General features: G+C 40.3%; 1 protein-coding gene across 2 annotated transcripts in view; it reads left to right on the forward strand.

Moving 5' to 3' along the window:
• Positions 1-1,292: 1,292 nt before the first annotated feature.
• The window catches only part of LOC116162320, a 35,596-nt gene continuing 19,173 nt past the window's right edge, over positions 1,293-17,715 (forward strand). The window contains exons 1-2 of one of the 2 annotated variants that reach the window (XM_031475919.1): positions 1,293-1,379; positions 15,802-15,825. The gene's annotated coding sequence lies outside the window, so the exon portion shown is untranslated. The remainder of the gene's footprint in view (positions 1,380-15,801; positions 15,826-17,715) is intronic. The other variant, XM_031475920.1, reaches the window with a different exon arrangement.

The raw sequence follows: 17,715 nt of genomic DNA on the forward strand, positions 1-17,715 counted from the left end.
ACGAAGTTTTTCCATTACGTCCAAATAAGCCCGAAGCAAACGAAAAGAAAATTTTAATAAGCTCGCGATTTTACTTCGAAAATCCAAACAATCTTTTTTCAATGAAAATCTGAATTTAATTACTTCGTAAAATTGTAAAATTTTAAAAGCAGTTGGTGTTGACAGCGCTCGGTTCGGTATAATTAGCCTTACGGAAAGTTTCTTAATTAGTAGTTCACGTATGAACGGGTAAACTGCCTCCTAAGCAATATTCTGTAGCATTACGAGTTGATGTCGCTCCTTGAAGGCTCACGTCGTGAGTGGGACCTTAGGCTGTCGGTCTTAACCCCGCGTTCATTAAAATGACAAAGGGTTATTTCTACCTGTCAATATCTACTAGAAACAAAGCGCTAATGAGTTGCAGCTTGGCCAACACAAAAAATATCGCGGCCCCTCATTTGTCAACCTCCTTTTACGTCCTGTAGGAAGGAGATTTCTTTTACAAAGACAGCAGTAATCCACTTTATGAAGAGTCTTAACTCACAATCGCCCTTACTGCTTTGAAACCTTTATTTGACACTCGTCGCTTGAATTTTCATAGAACTAGGGTACACAAAGCCGCTTTCATTTTAAAATCCACATTTTCATTATCCTTACGCAAAGGGGGGTTGCTTTGTACGTCTCGGATGTAATACGGCGGAGACGTTTCGTATTTCTCTTTCAATTAAGTTGGTTACCAAATTTGGGAACCTTACCTCTTTGAGCGAATTAAAATAAGTAGCTTACATGCATTCAGTGCGATGTAGTTCAGGTTTTTGAGAAGTTGCGTTAATTTACATCCCAGATTTTTTGGGGTGGTTAGCTCAACTTGTATAATGACAGATATCCGTTCGTCATTGTAACCCCGTCAAAGTTTGTACCGTCTCAATCGATCTGGAGATGGCCATCGTAACCCCGTAGACGTTTGTACCATCGAACTAGGTTTTTTTGAATTTTGTAATTCTCCTTGTAATAAACAGAACTTTAGGTTTTCTTAGACAACAACGGTCAGGTAGGTTCCATACTGAGCAGTTTTTCAGGCTTAACCAGTAGGAAAAATCGTACCGAGAGACATAATTATATTAACATAAGGCTATGCAACCTAGTGGAATCAAACGCGCAATGATGAAGTTAGGGAAAGTTAAGGTGCACTTTCGAGTGGTGTGCATGTGAAGTTTAGCAGTGGCGGCTTGTTTTTGATGTTAGCGCCTCGCGATTATTGAATTGCCTCCTAAAAGTTATTTTGTCGCGCTTCAACGAGAGACCACAGAACTTTCGGCATTTACCTGCGCTGATGTCTCGCATTTGTTGCAGGTTATGTCAGAGTGCGCGAGAAACGAGCCATCGAATAGAACTATGGGGTAAGTGCCTTTTTGTTTATAATTAACTTCCCCAAGACCTACTTTAGAGCTCTAATTCTTTACAAGATTCTTTTAAAGTTTTTAAACTGTTGGCGATTTGCAAACCTTAAAGATTAAGGAACTTTAAATACACTTAAAGACTTTTAAAGTTCTTGGTCACACTTGAAGGCCCTCGAAAACTCAAGGGTTTGTAAAGACTGAGAGTATACAGAGTTCACTTTTGGAAACTTTTTTGAGTTCGTAAAAGATCTTAAGAGACTTTGAAAAATCGGAAATTTCTAGATGCTATAGTAAAGAAAAACCGAAAGTAAGTTTCTCCAGCATTCCCCCCTTTCCTAAAACACTCCACCTTTTCCGAAAATTCCCCAAACCCAACTTTCCCTGAAATTCCCCAATGTGTCCCAAATTTTTCCGACTTTCTGCAAAATTCCCAAATATTCCCGACCATTCCCAACTTTCCTCAATTTTCTTAAAATTTGTTCAATGGTCTCAAACCTTTCCTGGCATTCCCTAAAATTCCACAAATATTTCCAACATTAACCAATTTTCCCCAAAATTCCCCTATTTTCCCCAACTTTTCGCAACATTCTCTAAAATTCCCCACAGTTCCGCACCTTTCCCCAAATATTTCCAACTTTTCCTAACTTTCCCCAAAATTTCCCAACGTCTCCCAAAATTTCCCAACGTTTCCCAAATTTTTCCACCTTCCCCAATATTCCCCAAACATTTCCAACTTTCTCTAAAATTTCCCCGTTTCCAAAATTTTCGCCCCTTTAGCTAAAGTTACTTAATAATCTCCAACTTTCCTCAAAACTCCACATATATTCCCAACCTTCTCCAATATTCCCCTGCATTCCCCAACTTTTTCTAAGTTTCCTCAAAATTCGCCAACTTTTCCCAACTACTCCCAACTCTCTCCAACATTTCCAAATATTCAGATCTTTCTCCATCCCCTACGTTTCCCAACCTATCCCACTTTTTTCCAAAATTCCCCAGTTCCCCAAGTTTCAGAAAAATTCCCCAACCTTACGTTCCTTGATTTTCTTGAAAATTCAAATCATCTTATCAAATATATTAAAAGAAATTGCAATAACAGTTGTCAATAATAAATTCGCTAAAATTCTTCAAATTTCCCCAACTTTCCCTAACTTTCCCCAAATATTCCCAACATTCTCACACGTTCCCCACCTTTCCGCAACTTTTCCCAAAGTTTCCCAATTCTCCCAACCTTCCCTAATTCTCACCAACATTCCACCTAGCCCAAAATTCCTTAACTTTCCCAAAAACTCCCCATAGATTCGCAACATTTCCCAATTTTCCTTAACTTTCCCCAAATTTCCCCAACCTTTCCTAACTTTCCCCAACTTTCTCCAAAATTCCCAAATATTCCCAACTGTATCCATCACCAACGTTTTCCAACTTTTTGCTCTTTTACCAGAAATTCCCCAACATTCCCCAATTGTCAGCAAAATTCCCCAACGTTCCACGACGACCCCAAATTTTCTCAACTTTCCCAAAAATTTTCCATATTTTTCCAATTTTCTCAAAAATTCCCCCAAGTTTTTTAATTTTATGCACCTTTCGCTAAAATTCCTAAATTTGCACAATTCTTTAAACTTTCCCCAACATTTCCCAATTAATATTCCCAACCTTCTCCAACATTCCCACACTTTCCCCAACTTTCCGCGACTATTCCCAACATTCCCGAAGTTCTCCAACTCTCCCAACTTTCCTCAACATTCCCAAACTTTCACCAGCATTTTCCCCCTTCTAAAAATTCCCCAACTTTCCCCAAAAATACTCCACATATTCCCAACATTCATTTGCCACCTTTCTTCAAAAATCCACAACTTTCTCTAATTTCACCCTACTTTTCCCAAAATTCAACATATCCTAATTTTCACCAGCATTCTCCCTTTCCTCAAAATTCCCCAACTTCCCCAAAAATACCCCACATATTCTCAACATTCCCCAATTTTCCGCAACTTTTCACAAAATGCTCCAACTTCCCTCCAATTTCCTCAACTTTTCCAGACTGCCCAACAACCTTCAACTTTTCCAAAAGTTACCTAACGCTCCTCAAACTTCATCAACGTTCCCCAATTTTTCCCAGCTTTCCGCAAATATTCCCAACCTTCTCCATTCCCAACGTTCCTCAACTTTTTCCATTATTTCACAAAAATTCCCCAAATTTCCCCAACTTTCCCCCATCTTTCCTCAAATATTCCCAGCATTACCAACATCCTCCAACTTTCCCCAATATTTTTCCAACTTTCCTCAATGTTCCCTCATGTTCTTAGCATCAAATTTCATAACTTGCAGCAGAGAAACTGTAAACTGCGGCGGGAAGAAGGAGGTGAAAGGCTGAATGTGAAACTGGAAAGCTTGGAACAAAAAACTGGAATCAGGAAGGGGAAGCTCAAAACAAGACGTTGAAACCACAGGTATGAAGTTGAAACATGAAACGTGAAACGTGAAAAGTGAAACGTGAAACTTGAAACATAAAACATGAAACGTGAAACATGAAACATGAAACATGAAACATGAAACATGAAACATGAAACATGAAACATGAAACATGAAACATGAAACATGAAACATGAAACATGAAACATGAAACGTGAAACGTGAAAAGTGAAACGTGAAACTTGAAACATAAAACATGAAACGTGAAACATGAAACATGAAACATGAAACATGAAACATGAAACATGAAACATGAAACATGAAACATGAAACATGAAACATGAAACATGAAACATGAAACATGAAACATGAAACATGACACATCACACATTATAGCATGAAGCATGGAGCATGAAGCATGAAGCATGCAGCATGGAGCATGCAGCGTGACGCGTGACGCGTGAAGCGTGAAGCGTGAAGCGTGAAGCGTGAAGCGTGAAGCGTGAAGCGTGAAGCGTGGAGCGTGGAGCATGGAGCATGGAGCATGACGCATGACGCTTGAAGCATGAAGCATGAAGCATGAAGCATGAAGCATGAAGCATGAAGCATGAAGCATGAAGCATGAAGCATGAAGCATGAAGCATGAAGCTTGAAGCTTGAAGCTTGAAGCTTGAAGCATGAAGAATGAAGCATGAAGCGTGAAAATCAACATAAAAAGCTAGAAATAGGAAACTGTAAGTGTGGAACTGAAAATTAAACATCCAATTGGAAATAGGAAACAACAAGAAGACACGCAACGGGTAATTTTAAGCGTGTAACTAGACACATGAATCCGGAAGCACAATACTTAAAAGCGAAAGAAAAAAATTGAATCCGACATTTGAGATCAGAAACAGGAAACTGAAAGGAAGTACCTGGAAGCACGAAACTGGAGAAATGGACCTAAGGGTTTGAGGAAAGGAAAACTTGGAACTAGAAACATGAAACTGAAAACTGGAAAATGGTGACATGAAGCGCAAACGTAAAAGTGGAACACAAAATATGAAACCAAACCGAATACATGACCCCATAAAGAGGAAACTGGAATAAGCAACTGTAGGCATGAAACTAAACCAATAAAGTACAAACAGGAAACAAGGAATTGAAAACGTGAAACTGAAAATTGGAATAATGAACAGGAACCACAAGAAAATTATAGTCCAAAAATTTACAAAGGAAGCTCCATTCAAGAAATTGAAAGAAAACTATAAAAATAGAAAGATATCGAAATGGAAAGTTTAGTGTGCAATATTTAGACGACACTAACCTGTACGGTTTCTGGAAGTAAGGAATAAGATTGAAACCTACGATCATTAATTCGAGAATCCGACCGCAATTAAACCGACGATCTCGTCGACTGGTCAAGAACTAGCAGTCCGGACGATAATAGCATCTGTTACAGCTTTACTCATTCGATTGGAGATACATGTCTTTTCCTGGACGCAGGTGCTAATAGCACCGCAGATGTTGTAACTGAAATCTATTAATCTCAACTTCGCGGGACATCTGTCGATGTCCCATTTCAGCGGAATCCTAATTTATAGCTTCAAGCCCCGTATTGCATTGACACAACCGCCACGAGTGCAGTTTTCAAACGTGGTCGCACCCGCAAGATTTAATTTAAGTGCGCCTATAGTAATAATGAGACCAAAATAATATTGATCCTCTCCGAGTCTGCCAAACTACTATTGGCAAACACCCAATTTGCTTCGCACCTTTCGCGCAAACTACACTCGCATGATTTATACATCAAAGTATTAGGTTGAACGCGTCGTCGTCGGGGGGAAAAAAAAGAAGTTTATTCGGCCTCTCTCCCCATATTGATATTGCAATCCCCTAAAAGTACTTTATTGACTTTGCGAAACTCATTTCTTTTGACACGCGCCTAGAAAAAGGGGGAAAAAACGAGGGTGTTGCCGGAAAAAATATGTGTTGTAAAAATATTTTGACTCGAACATATGAACTGTCCAAATTCTCGCTGATAAATTCTCGGCCTTAAGCAATGATTTGTCAACGTTTACGGCATGAGCACGTCAAAGAGAAAAATGCTACCTTCTTTTTATGATTATCACGCAATTACTCTAATTTCGTTGTTTGCGCCAGGCCTTTATGGACGAATCCATTTCGTTTGATTACACTTACGCAAAAGGACGACGCTTTGATGTCCTGGGAAATCTAATTAAACGAGATATTTGACAAATTTGTCTTTACACCTGAACGACGAAAGATCAATTGCGAATGTAAATGCAACCTTGAGTAAGTGGAAGGGAATCGCGTCGCAAAAACTTAGAAGGAAGTGCGATTACAAGTGAATGGTTTTCGTTCACGTGGACTTCAAGAGAGTCCCAGTTACTCATGCTACTTGGTGGTCTGGGAGTAATTGACTTGAACTGACTAGCGGAATGGAAACCTACCGATTCTAAAACTCTAGCGAATCATGGTCGCCTAACAGCAACCTATAGGGGAGATATGCATGAGAGATGCAATTCCGATTTTCGTAGTCCGACCTGTGTCTAACCCAAAAATGGAGCAATTTGACGGTTTGAATTTTAGTCGCAAGGTTCGTGAAGCATGCGTGGATCATGAAACCTCTTCTCGAATGAGGAGCTTTAGTATTATCCCAAATGTAGTACTTCGGGTGTCTAAAATCTGTTCTGAAAAAAAAACACTCAAATATTCAAGGACTTACAGGCTAAAAGGCTGAACATACTTAAGGACTTAAAGATTCAAAAACCAAAAGAGCCAAGATGAACTCGCTCGTTCAAAGACTCAGTATCAAAAACTCAAAGGCCCAAACACAAAAGGACAGACTGAAATCCGCAGTAAATTCGAAGCGCAAAAATTCAAGTGACTGAAACGTTCAAAGAACCAGAACTCAAATGTTCAAACCAGGAAACTCGAGGACACTCGAAAGGATCAACGGTCGAAGGACCTAAAGCGCAACGAGTCCTTAAGAAAGGACTGGAAGGAGTGGAATACTAGAAAACTCAAGCAATCAAAGACAAAAATTAGAAACGAAGCCTTAAAAACTCAAACCTTCAAAGAATCAGACACTGAACGGCTTGAAGCCTCAAATATTCAAGAGAGCAAATGATAGAATACTGAAAAACTCAACTCTCCACGCTCAACGATCGAAAGGATCAGACGTCAAGATTCAAAAACTTCAGAATCCCAAGACTCATGGAAACTCAAATGAACAAATGCTCAAGACCCAAAGACACCCCAAAACTCAAAAGCTCAAAATCAAACGCTCAGATTCAAAACCTTGAAAACACAGAGACTCGAAATCTTAAGAACACCTAAATTCAAAGTCTAAAAGCTCGAAGACTCAAACGCTCAAAGAGATAAAAGCTAAAAGTCAAGGAACAAAAGACTCGATGTACCAAGGACTCCATGATGAGAGAATTCAAAAGTTCAAAAGCTTAGTATTAAAGACTGCAAAGATAGAAAAACACAAACACTCAAAGAATTAAGTACTCAGAAATTAAAAGGCTCAAAAATAGAAATGCTTAATGACTTAAAGGTTCAAAAACCAAAAAACCCAGGATTTACAAGGTCTTACATTCCAAGAATAAAACTCCAAAATTCGACAATTCAAAGACTCAAAGGTTCAAGAACTCACATATCAAAAACGCAAAAGTTCTAAGATAAAAGCACATGCAGTAACTGCACTAAATTCGAAGCGCACAAACCCAAATGACTGATCTAGCATTCGAGACTCAAATGCTCAAAACGGGAAACATGCAAAAACTCTCAAGGACATTTGAAGGTAAAGCGGCTGAAGGATCGAAAAACGCAACAACTCAAACAAGGCCCCCAGAAAATACCCGGAGACTCGTAGGCTCAAAATTTCATAGATCAAACGATCCGGACCTGAGGAGTACCTACAAATTTGAAAACACGAGTACTAGAAAACTTACAATCAAAGACTCAATAAATTAATGATTCGAAGACATAAACTCATGGCTGTACGTCATGAGGACTCAAAGATTTAATAAAACATGGCACCTCAAACCTCTGTTGATCTTAAACACGAATATCATTTAGTTTCATTTGACCTATCCAATGCCTCTTCGCTGACACATGCTCGACAAACCTTCGACTTAACGTTCACTTATATCACGACGTAAAGAAGATCCTTTAAACATCCTAGCTTTTTTCTACATAACTTTACAGTTAAAGCAAGACATACTACATTTTCGAATATGCGCAAATACGGACATACAGTAAAAACACGGATACATTTCAAACGCCCACCACTAAAGAGGGCACGAGTAAAGTCCGAGTCGCGTATTTAAACATTTTTCTATTCAATTTACTTTCTTTTCAAAATAATACGGCGCCTTAGAATAATCTGCACAGTATTATAAGCTTCCGCGATAACACCTTATCTTAAAACTAATTAGCAACGATGAGACTTCTTATCTACGACCGGAGAAAACATGAGATACTACGGAAATAATTCCTAAGTGAATAAATTTAATCTTTTAGCACGTAATTTAAATTTACAATTAACAATTTATTTAAACAAAATCAAACATCAAATAGTTAAATAGTTCTGATACAAAATAAAATTTACCTCAATTTTAAATATAATCGAATTTGCGTTTAATCTAAAAATGCCAACAGCAATTAACGCTAACATTAATTGTTGGAGGCACATACACAGGGCGACCCATCATCATTACTGCAGGTGCCCAAGTATAGAAAAAGGTAGATTACGAAACAAGCTTTACATTACTTAGAGATGTTTGAAGTTCTTAAGGAGTTTGGAGGTTTGAAGGCTTTGATAGCAAATTTTGAAATCTCGGAAGTTTTAAATGGTTTGAGGGAGAGCCTTAGAAGCTTTAGAGTGTTGACATCTTAGCCACAAGGGCCTTCTAAGTGTGTCCGAAAAATTCTTTAAAGGTTTTTTAAATTTTAAAATCTGAGAATGTCAGGTGGGGTTGTCCTTTTCATACTCGTGCCTCAAAGAAAACTTTTAAGGGATTTTTTAAAAAAAACCTGTAAGGAAATGTCCTTAGACTCTCATAATCTTTTTGATTTTGGAGGTTTTGCAAGATATGTATGGGTTTTGAAAGTTCTTGAAGGAGAAGCATTGAAAGTCCTAATATTTTAATGATACCTAGGGCTTTGATAGTCGGAGGGTGTTTTATGATAATCGAGTTGTGGAGAGCTTCAATGCTTTGGGACTGAAATATTAAATCTTGACAATCTTGACAGGTTCAAAGATCTTGGAGGAGTTTATGGTCTCCAGAGGTCTGAAAGTATTAAAAGCAAGAGCCTCCGAGGCTGCGTATAGCCTTGAGAGTGTCGAGACTTTAGACAGGTTTGAGTGTTTTTAGTATCTCGATTTCGTTAAAGTCTGACGGTGAAAAATTAATAGTTTGAAGAGTACCGAGAGTTGATAGAGTCTGGATAATATCTTGAGAACCTCATTAAACTCTATTTTAACCATTAAGTTTTAAAGGTCTGACAGCTCTCCGAGGCATACACATTCTTGGAAGTTTAGAAAGACTCGAATTAAATACCTTAAAGGGCTTGCAAACATTGTAGATGCAGGATGCTTTGAGAATCTTGAAGTTTTAGAGGTTTAGCCTTGGGGATTTAGAGGTGTCTCTTGAAGTGGTGTTTTAACCAGAACTATCACGGAGTTCTCGTGGGCGGGAGGGGGCAATGGGATCACTTTAAGCTTCCAAAAACCTTAAAAGCTTTGAGGTTGTAACTAAACAATGTTATAACTTTTAATGGTTTGTGGTTTTACACACCTTGGAGCTCTGGAATGTCTTGTAGGCTATAAGGCTGAATAGTGCTGAAGGTCTTTCAATATGCCAAACAAGTCCCAGACTTGCAGATCTTCGTGATGTTGGAAACCCAGAGAACTCCCTTTAGAGAAAAAATCTTCAGACGAAAAATTTTCGTATGTTATAGTTTCACAAAACCTCTTAATGCAGTCAACTTCCTTGCTTTATGCTTGTGCCACTTTTCCCACTATTTTAAAGACTCTTACATACATTTGGTGCTTTCAAAATTGTTTCGAAGTAGTGATCATGATCAATTAACGGCAACCTAAGGCGGTGGAACTCACGAGAAATGCAATTATGATTTTCGTAATCCCACTCCTGTAACCCAAAAAAGGCAAGAGACACCAATCCTTCTACTTGAAATTCTAATTAAGCAGCAAAATACCAAGCGATGCGTCTGGTGCATTCCTCCTTGTATGTCATATTTGTGTATATTGACAGAGGAGGCAAATAAATCTGGAAATAATAATCGCTTTGAATGAATTTACCAGCACTTACAGATGCCCGACATGCTTAAAGCACAAGTTTCGCTTGCTTGCGCTCCTAATTGAATAGTATCAAATACTGTAACACAAATTCCAGATTATTCCGCAACGCATATTTCAGGTACGAACAACGGGCGCGAGTAATCCTTTGTCATTTCATTCTCGCGATAATGGAGTGACAGACAACAGTTTCGACGAATAGCCGCCGCGAACAATAAGGGAAAAGCGACAAAGACCCTTATCGCGCCGTACACGTCTTCATTTCCGTCATCATTGTTTTAAACGATAACGTTTTGAGCAATGAGTGCATTTAAATTTAAACATCGTACTCTCGCCGTTTACGGAACGTTAACGCTAACGGGTACCTGCATGTTTCTTCGGAGAACCTTATTCAAATTTCCAGATGCAAGACAACGAGCACATCCGGCGACAATGGCGCCTTATAGTTTTAGTTTCAATGTCGTTAACTTCATCACTAATTACTTAAGGTGAACGAAGGTGTGGGAGAACAGTATCCGCATTCTAAAGCTAAGGACTGAGGAGGAAATTAAAGATTAGCGTAGTTTCAGATCTGATAATCATTGCTAGGGAAAGAGAAAGCGACCAATTCGGTTAATTTTTTCTTCAAATTGTCATTTTATACGTTTTCGAATTCCCTTTACACATATTCTCACTTTGAGTTTACCTGAAATGCATATTTAGCAGTGTACGATCGAGCTCTGTAACTTGTAACTTGCATATTTGATATAAATGCACCGTCGTTTACCCATTTTTATTGTGTCACCTTGCATCTCACCTTCTATAATTCGTTGTTGAGGTTTCAGAACGCAACAACTAGCTTGTTTCCGCTGACGTCATTGTCCACCCGTATAAGTTTTTCTCGTCACCTTTTATGCACGTGCATCGTGCAGCCTTAAAGCGCGTTGTAAATGAGAACAATTAAAATACGACCTAGTTCATGCACGACAAATGAATCAGTGCAATAAATTACCAACCGAGGTGTTTTAAACTGTAACAAAACAGCACCGCGTTTATTGAATTAAACGAAATTTAATTTTCGTTCCAATCAGGCCGCGATATTTAAAACCTTTTAATGTAAAACTAATAGAGAGTTCATAACCCTCGAATTGCGGCGGAATATGGAGAGGGGAATTTCTTTAATCCCCGCCGAATGTGCAAACTTTTGTGTTCGCCCCAAAGACGAAAGGTCGATCGAATAAACAATGAACGTCGTGAGAGTTAATTAGATGAGGGCGCGAGTTGTTTGATGCCTTTACTTCGTTTATTTCATTTATAATTTCTGTTTATAGGCACGGAGTCGTTCTACGTTTCTCCGAGTAAAAAACGTTTTGGTCTTTTGCTCGAATTTTCATACTTTGCCCTTCATTTTAATTGAAGTGTTTTAGAAGAGTGAGTTCGCAATAATATAATTTGAGCAATTTTTACAGTTGCGAAAAGATTATTTTTGCAAGTGGTGTGAGATCACTGTTACCTTATATTAACATATAGTGGAAAAACCCATCGATCTTGCAATTTTGAAGTTTCACATACTTGTCAGACCTTTTTGTCTACGTTTAAATCGGCATCCGGTTTCCAACCGAGCCACTGCACCACACAGGGTGGCTGAATAATAAGAGAACTTTAACTCAAAGCCTCACGTGTTCAATTAATCAAAACGAGCGGACAGTCCGAATAAAGATATAGCGTAAAGAAACGTACACGCTTTCCAACCGTCGCGAAACAGCTAGCTAGCACTAGCAACCTCGTCTTTACGTTGATTCCTTCTAGTTAAAGGGCACCACTTCCACTATAAAATAGTCTCCTTCTCTGTCAAAGACACCGTTAAGTATAGTAAGACTTGAAAGATTGCACCGCGCGTCCCCGCTTACCCAGAAACACCTTATCTCTTCTAACGGCGATAAGAATACGTATGCTAATTAAGTATCGCCCGATAACAAAACCTCTTATCGCAAGCGACCAGATGTACCTACATTAAAGCATCTTAACTAACTTGAATGAATTACAATAGCGATCGAATTAAAAACAATTCTAAAAAGAACAATAACACTTAGGCCTAAATTCAAAAATAAACCAACTGTGCGCTTGAACTTCTCAAAATTATTGCGTCTGCTTTCAATAGTTTCTTCTATTCCGTTCATTATTTCTTGGCGCTGATGTTTTAATTATCCGCGAAAGACTCAAACGCATAGAAAATGGCGTGCTTTGCATAGACACCGTACGTGCATTATATACGAGTATCATTCGAAAAATTCCTGGCTTTTAGTGACTTTCTACAAAGCTCTGGGAATGATAGGGAGCTCTGCACAAACTTTTACTGTTCTGGAAGCATTTATCTAAATCCCTGGAAAACGTTTAGATTGGCGTCGAGAGATTCCTTATTATTCCCATAGAACATTCGAAAACCTGCTAGGTTTCCCTAGGGCGACCTCGTTAAATGAAGGGTCTCGATGTATATGTGCTCCATGGGGTCACTGTATGGGATTGATGTATTGTTCCATCGTTCTTTAAACGTGTTGTATAATGAGGATTGGGATTAAAGAAAATCTTTTTAAACACATTTTTTTTATTTTTTCTGTTGCTGCTATCGATTTCGACCTAACAGGTCATCTTCAGGCCGAGCGTCATTTGATGAAGTGAAAGTGCATCTGACATTTTACCGATGTTATATATTAGTTGTGAGGAATGAAAAGTTAGTGTAGGTACCAAAAAGTGAGGTTGTGTATAAGTATCTTGAAGATACCTCACTGTATGGGGTTAGAATTGACTCTTGATTTAAGCAGGCGTTCGCTATACACCATAGTGGTCTGCGATGGGACATTCGTGTATTCGTGGAGTTTCTCACCTTTCCTTGGTAGTCACCACTTGCTGGGACTCCTTTCCACCTTGGTCGTGAATGAATCGGAATAAGATACCTTGCGACATAAAACATCCTTTTGGTGGTCCGTTGTATCTGATTAGGACCCTTTTCTATGATTTTTCGTACCTTTGGATCCGCTAATATCTACTGACGGATGTCTGCTTCTGGTCGTTTTGGGAGGTCCACGGTGACTATACGAGGCACTTTTGCAGTGTTTCTGGGGAGCACGGTGGAAAGAGAGTGTCGGCGACCACGTTTTGCCTTTCCAGATCACTGTCCCTTTGGGAGATTTTAGTGTTAAGAGCCACTTCAGGGGTTAGGAGCTGCCTTGCACGTTCCCGCGGAAGTCCAGACTACAGTTAAAGCTTCTCGTGCGGTCGTGGGGCAGTTCTTTTCAGCTGCGGTGATTGGGCGGCTTGCGTATTCGTCTCTCTTTTCTCGCTGAGCAAGTACCGCACCGATGGGTTCCGTTTTTACGCGGAACTGTAGCGTCTAGGGATCGGAGCAATGGTGAGGTGGCGCTAAAGGATTGTAAAAGCGGTGATCGGTTCGAGTCCCCGGCGTGTGTTGCTTCGCCGGGCTCAATCGAAACGCAGGTGAGGCGAGGGGTGCGTTACTTCTCGTTCGTATGGCGTCGGTCTTCCCCTGTCCATTTTCGCCTGTAGGATGGTGTCTAAGTCACCTCTTCAGGTAGGAGAGATGGCGGTACTTGCATCCGATCACCACCACTGCCTCCACAATGAAGAGGAGGGAGTGGGGATCCGTATGTCCGGTAGGGGGACTACGGGCGCTTCAGGCAGGTTTTCCGCGAAGGGATATTTTCCAAGGGGACGATTTCCGTCCGGCTCCTCGTAAACAGTCGGAGGTTTTGGTCCGCGATCCACTGAGGGTGCCCGGGTGGCCAGTCGGTGCGGGCGTGCGACGGGATGTTTCCACTTCCGTGGTTCGGGCGTGAAGGGAAAACGGCGAGCGTCTTGATTGAACGCCCAATATCGTTCGGTGAATTTTATGTTAATCTCCGCATCCTCGAAACAAATCTATCTCGAGGAGAGTACGATTTTCGGCACCGGATCGTGTGTTCTCTTAGGGTCACTGGTACGTTTACCACTAAAACATTTGCGAGCGCGGTTTTCCGCCAGACAGTATGAGATTCACTTCACGAAACAGTAGTCCGTCATTTTTGAACACTTGGTAGTGTGTGGCCGGTGGGCTCCCGTATAGAAGGAACGATCCCCGTTGAGAGGACGGGTACTCAGCCGCTGGGGCGTGGACGTGTCTGTTAAACAAGTCCACTCTCACGGCAGTTCGGGCACGTACTTCGTATAACAACGGATTTTCCACACCCAAAACACTTCAGGAGGGCGGTGGCGCGGGAAACGCTGGTCGCGGTGGCTGCAGTTGTTGGCGGTTTTGGAGCTTCGGCTTGGTGGGCATTTTTCTTACTCCGGCATTCCTCCTGAAAATGTCCGAGATTCTGGCAGTAAGTGCACCTTCCGTATCCTTTGATGAATGTGTTTCCTTGCGATGAAGAGCTTGGTGGAGTCACTCTCGCTTTGCTTTGAAGCGATGACCTCTACAAGGAGCAGCCTCTTCTTCGAGTTGCATCGAGAGGGCCCCGGGTTTTCTTTCACCGAATCGGAATGGAAATTTGGCGAATCCGATCCTGTCGTCCCCGTTAGTGAAGCACACATTGCCTGGGTGAGTTCCTGTAGCATACTTTATTTGGGACGAACATATATACACAATTTAGGTCTTTTTACAGTCAACTACTAAACTATTATGCACACCAGCACTAACCAATTTAACGAAGAAGTTTAAAATCACAGGGACGGGTGAGCACTGCTCGCAGACACAAACGATCGATACCGAAAGACACAACGCAGTTAATGATTCTCGGGCAGTCTATTAATGGCGGCACTAACGTCTTTATATTAATTTTTTATGCAGTGTACGATCACTATCACTTCACGGTAACATGTAGGGGGTCCGCTCACCTAAATTGCAATTTAGTTTATTACGTTTAGTTACGTATTCAGTATTCAAAATGTCAAATTATTGCAAAACATTGCTATTATTTCAACGTGGAACGTTTAAGAATGACGTATGAGGTGCAGTATTTCTAATATAGGGTTTGGTTACTTTAAATGCTATCTACACCGCATTTACGATAAAAACGGGAACTGTACTAAAACCGTTCATCAGAAAATACTTCATTATGTCGAACCTTGTGGGATTCAACTTACCGAACTACTTTGTGTTTGCACGACCCGTTTGGGGGTGTTAGCCTAATTGAAACTATTACTCCACCTATCTCAAGGGAACGAAACTTATAACTTCTCCACCTCAAGATCGTAACTTTAAAGTGTTCAATCAACGGTCGGAGGCCACAAGCAATTATTGAAATTTGCCCCATATTTTTGCCACGTCATTAAAGCTCCAGGTCGTGCTTCCAAATCTGTTGTCGCCCCTTGTCAATTAGTCGTTTATTAACTTAGGCAGTACCGTGATCAATTTCGACTGTGCGAATAGAATTGATAAACACACATTCCCGTCTGGTTATTTCAATGTAACGAATCCACTTATGTAACTGTTTGTGATGAGGCTTTCGAAACTACGAACGAGAAAGTTAGTTAGATCTTAAGGCCTAATTGAACGAACATATCGTCTATATCTACTCCCTTTAACTTAGTTGCCACGTGTACCGATCTTTCAGCGTGTCTTACGTTAGTTTGACGGTATTAATTTTGTAAATCAGTGGAAGCTTGCTCCGAAAGTTTTACACGAAGCACTAATCCTGCGTTCTTTTTCAGGTTATCAACAGTGTGCTGCGCTAGGTAAGTCAGATTAAACGGAAATTTGGAAAACATCGGCTCGCTAAACGGGAAAGAATCCCTTGTTAATCGATATTATGCGAAAATGGCCCGACAAGGGTGCGAGGCAATCAATCAGGAGTATACTCATTGTAATTCTGCACGCTGTACGCACTTCCATTTTACAATTTAGCATATATGAATTAACGAGTTGACTTGATTGCGGAATAACATGCAAATTAATACTAATCAATCCATCACCGATGTTAGCGAATTTATAGTGCGCGAGAGTAAAATTAATATTTCCGTTTTGCTCGGTTCCGTGTGTTTAATTAGGCGGCGGCGCGCATTAAAAATTCTATTTAATCTCGCAAATTAAATGACTATATCGCAAGAACGATAAAGTGCTGTGAAAGTAGTGGCAGTTTTATGCAGCTGCAGTCGCCATCAATATTAAGATAAAGGACTGGCGCAGCGGTTTTAATTTTCATAGTAGTCGTCCTACCCTACGTGTGCCCTTTGGCCTAGGGTTACAAGGAATTACAATTAAACGCAAAGCTATTCGGGATCAAGAAGGTCATCGAATGGAGATCTGTGTTCCTCTGTCCCATGCTCATGAATCAGAAAACATACCATGGAATCATGGATGTAGTAAAAGGGAACGACTATTTTGACGGTACAAACCAATACGGCATGGTGATGTCGGTATGACCCAAAAAATCAATTTGACTCCGGAACGATTTACGATCACCAAAATTAGGCCATGCACTAACATCCGTGTAATTAACACGTCTTACAAATCCCGTTACCGTCTCTAATTGGTAATTTCGAACCGAATTGCGTCCTGAAAACGGTACTAATCGCCGTACTGCGACGCATACGTCCTCAATTTCACGCAGCGTTGCCCAAGCCGAGTGCCACATCCGATAAGTTTCGCAAACACGTAAGTATGTAAACAGTAATGTAAACTAAGCGAATCACAATGCCGGGGAAGCCAAACACGGTGTAGGTAAAGCAGCTTTGAGAAGTGCGTGCTTACACCCAAAATTATAGCTTCACTTTCGGCTGTTCGCCGCTATGATTAATTAGATTACAAAGCAAATATTACGGCTTCGTGCAAAACAAGCACATTACAACAACGCTAAGGTATTAAACTTTAATACCATGTCGGGAGTAAAGGTAAGGCAAACGTTGTACTTCCCGTTTGACGTAATTGGGTTGTACGCGTTCATTTTAAATCACGCTAATTGCTACCGAAGACACTGTAATGCCCGCAGTCAAATGACGCGAAACCAACCCATTCATTAGGCGATCGTCTCTTCGGCTTATGACAGGCTAATAGAAGAAACAATCTCATCTCGATTTTTACATATAAATCGACTCATTATGGTAAGTAATGGGTTTCTCGTACCCGTTCGGCTTTGTGGATTACTGTACCACTTTCCTCTCGCGCGCGCAAAAAAAAAGCGCACAGAGAGATATCATGCCACGCTTTGATACAAATTACATTTTAAATTACATACTTTATAGCTACTTTGATTGCATACGATAAAATTTGATTTCGTCGATGAATTTGAATTTTATTGTTCGGAAACCATCATTTTAATGAAATTTGGCGTTCCGTACGACCGCGGAGGAAAGAAGGGGGGGCGAGCACGTTTCTATGGCGCACGCACTTCGCGGAAATGTACAATTTCGCAATTAAAACAAGAGAGTTGGGAATTAAAAAACGGTAAAAATTGGCGCCATTGATTAAACAATTGCGCGCAATTGAAATTTTATTACAGTCGTTTTGCCTTTCATTAAATTTGGCTTGTGATTTTACTGCGAGAAATTTAATGTAGGTACATAGAGGTGCACTTATAAAGGGATCGTACGGTTTTGATCAATAGTCTCGTATAGGTTTGTACCATC

The sequence above is a fragment of the Photinus pyralis genome, unplaced genomic scaffold (genome assembly GCF_008802855.1).
Source record: "Photinus pyralis isolate 1611_PpyrPB1 unplaced genomic scaffold, Ppyr1.3 Ppyr1.4_LG10, whole genome shotgun sequence".
Lineage (NCBI taxonomy): Eukaryota > Metazoa > Arthropoda > Insecta > Coleoptera > Lampyridae > Photinus > Photinus pyralis.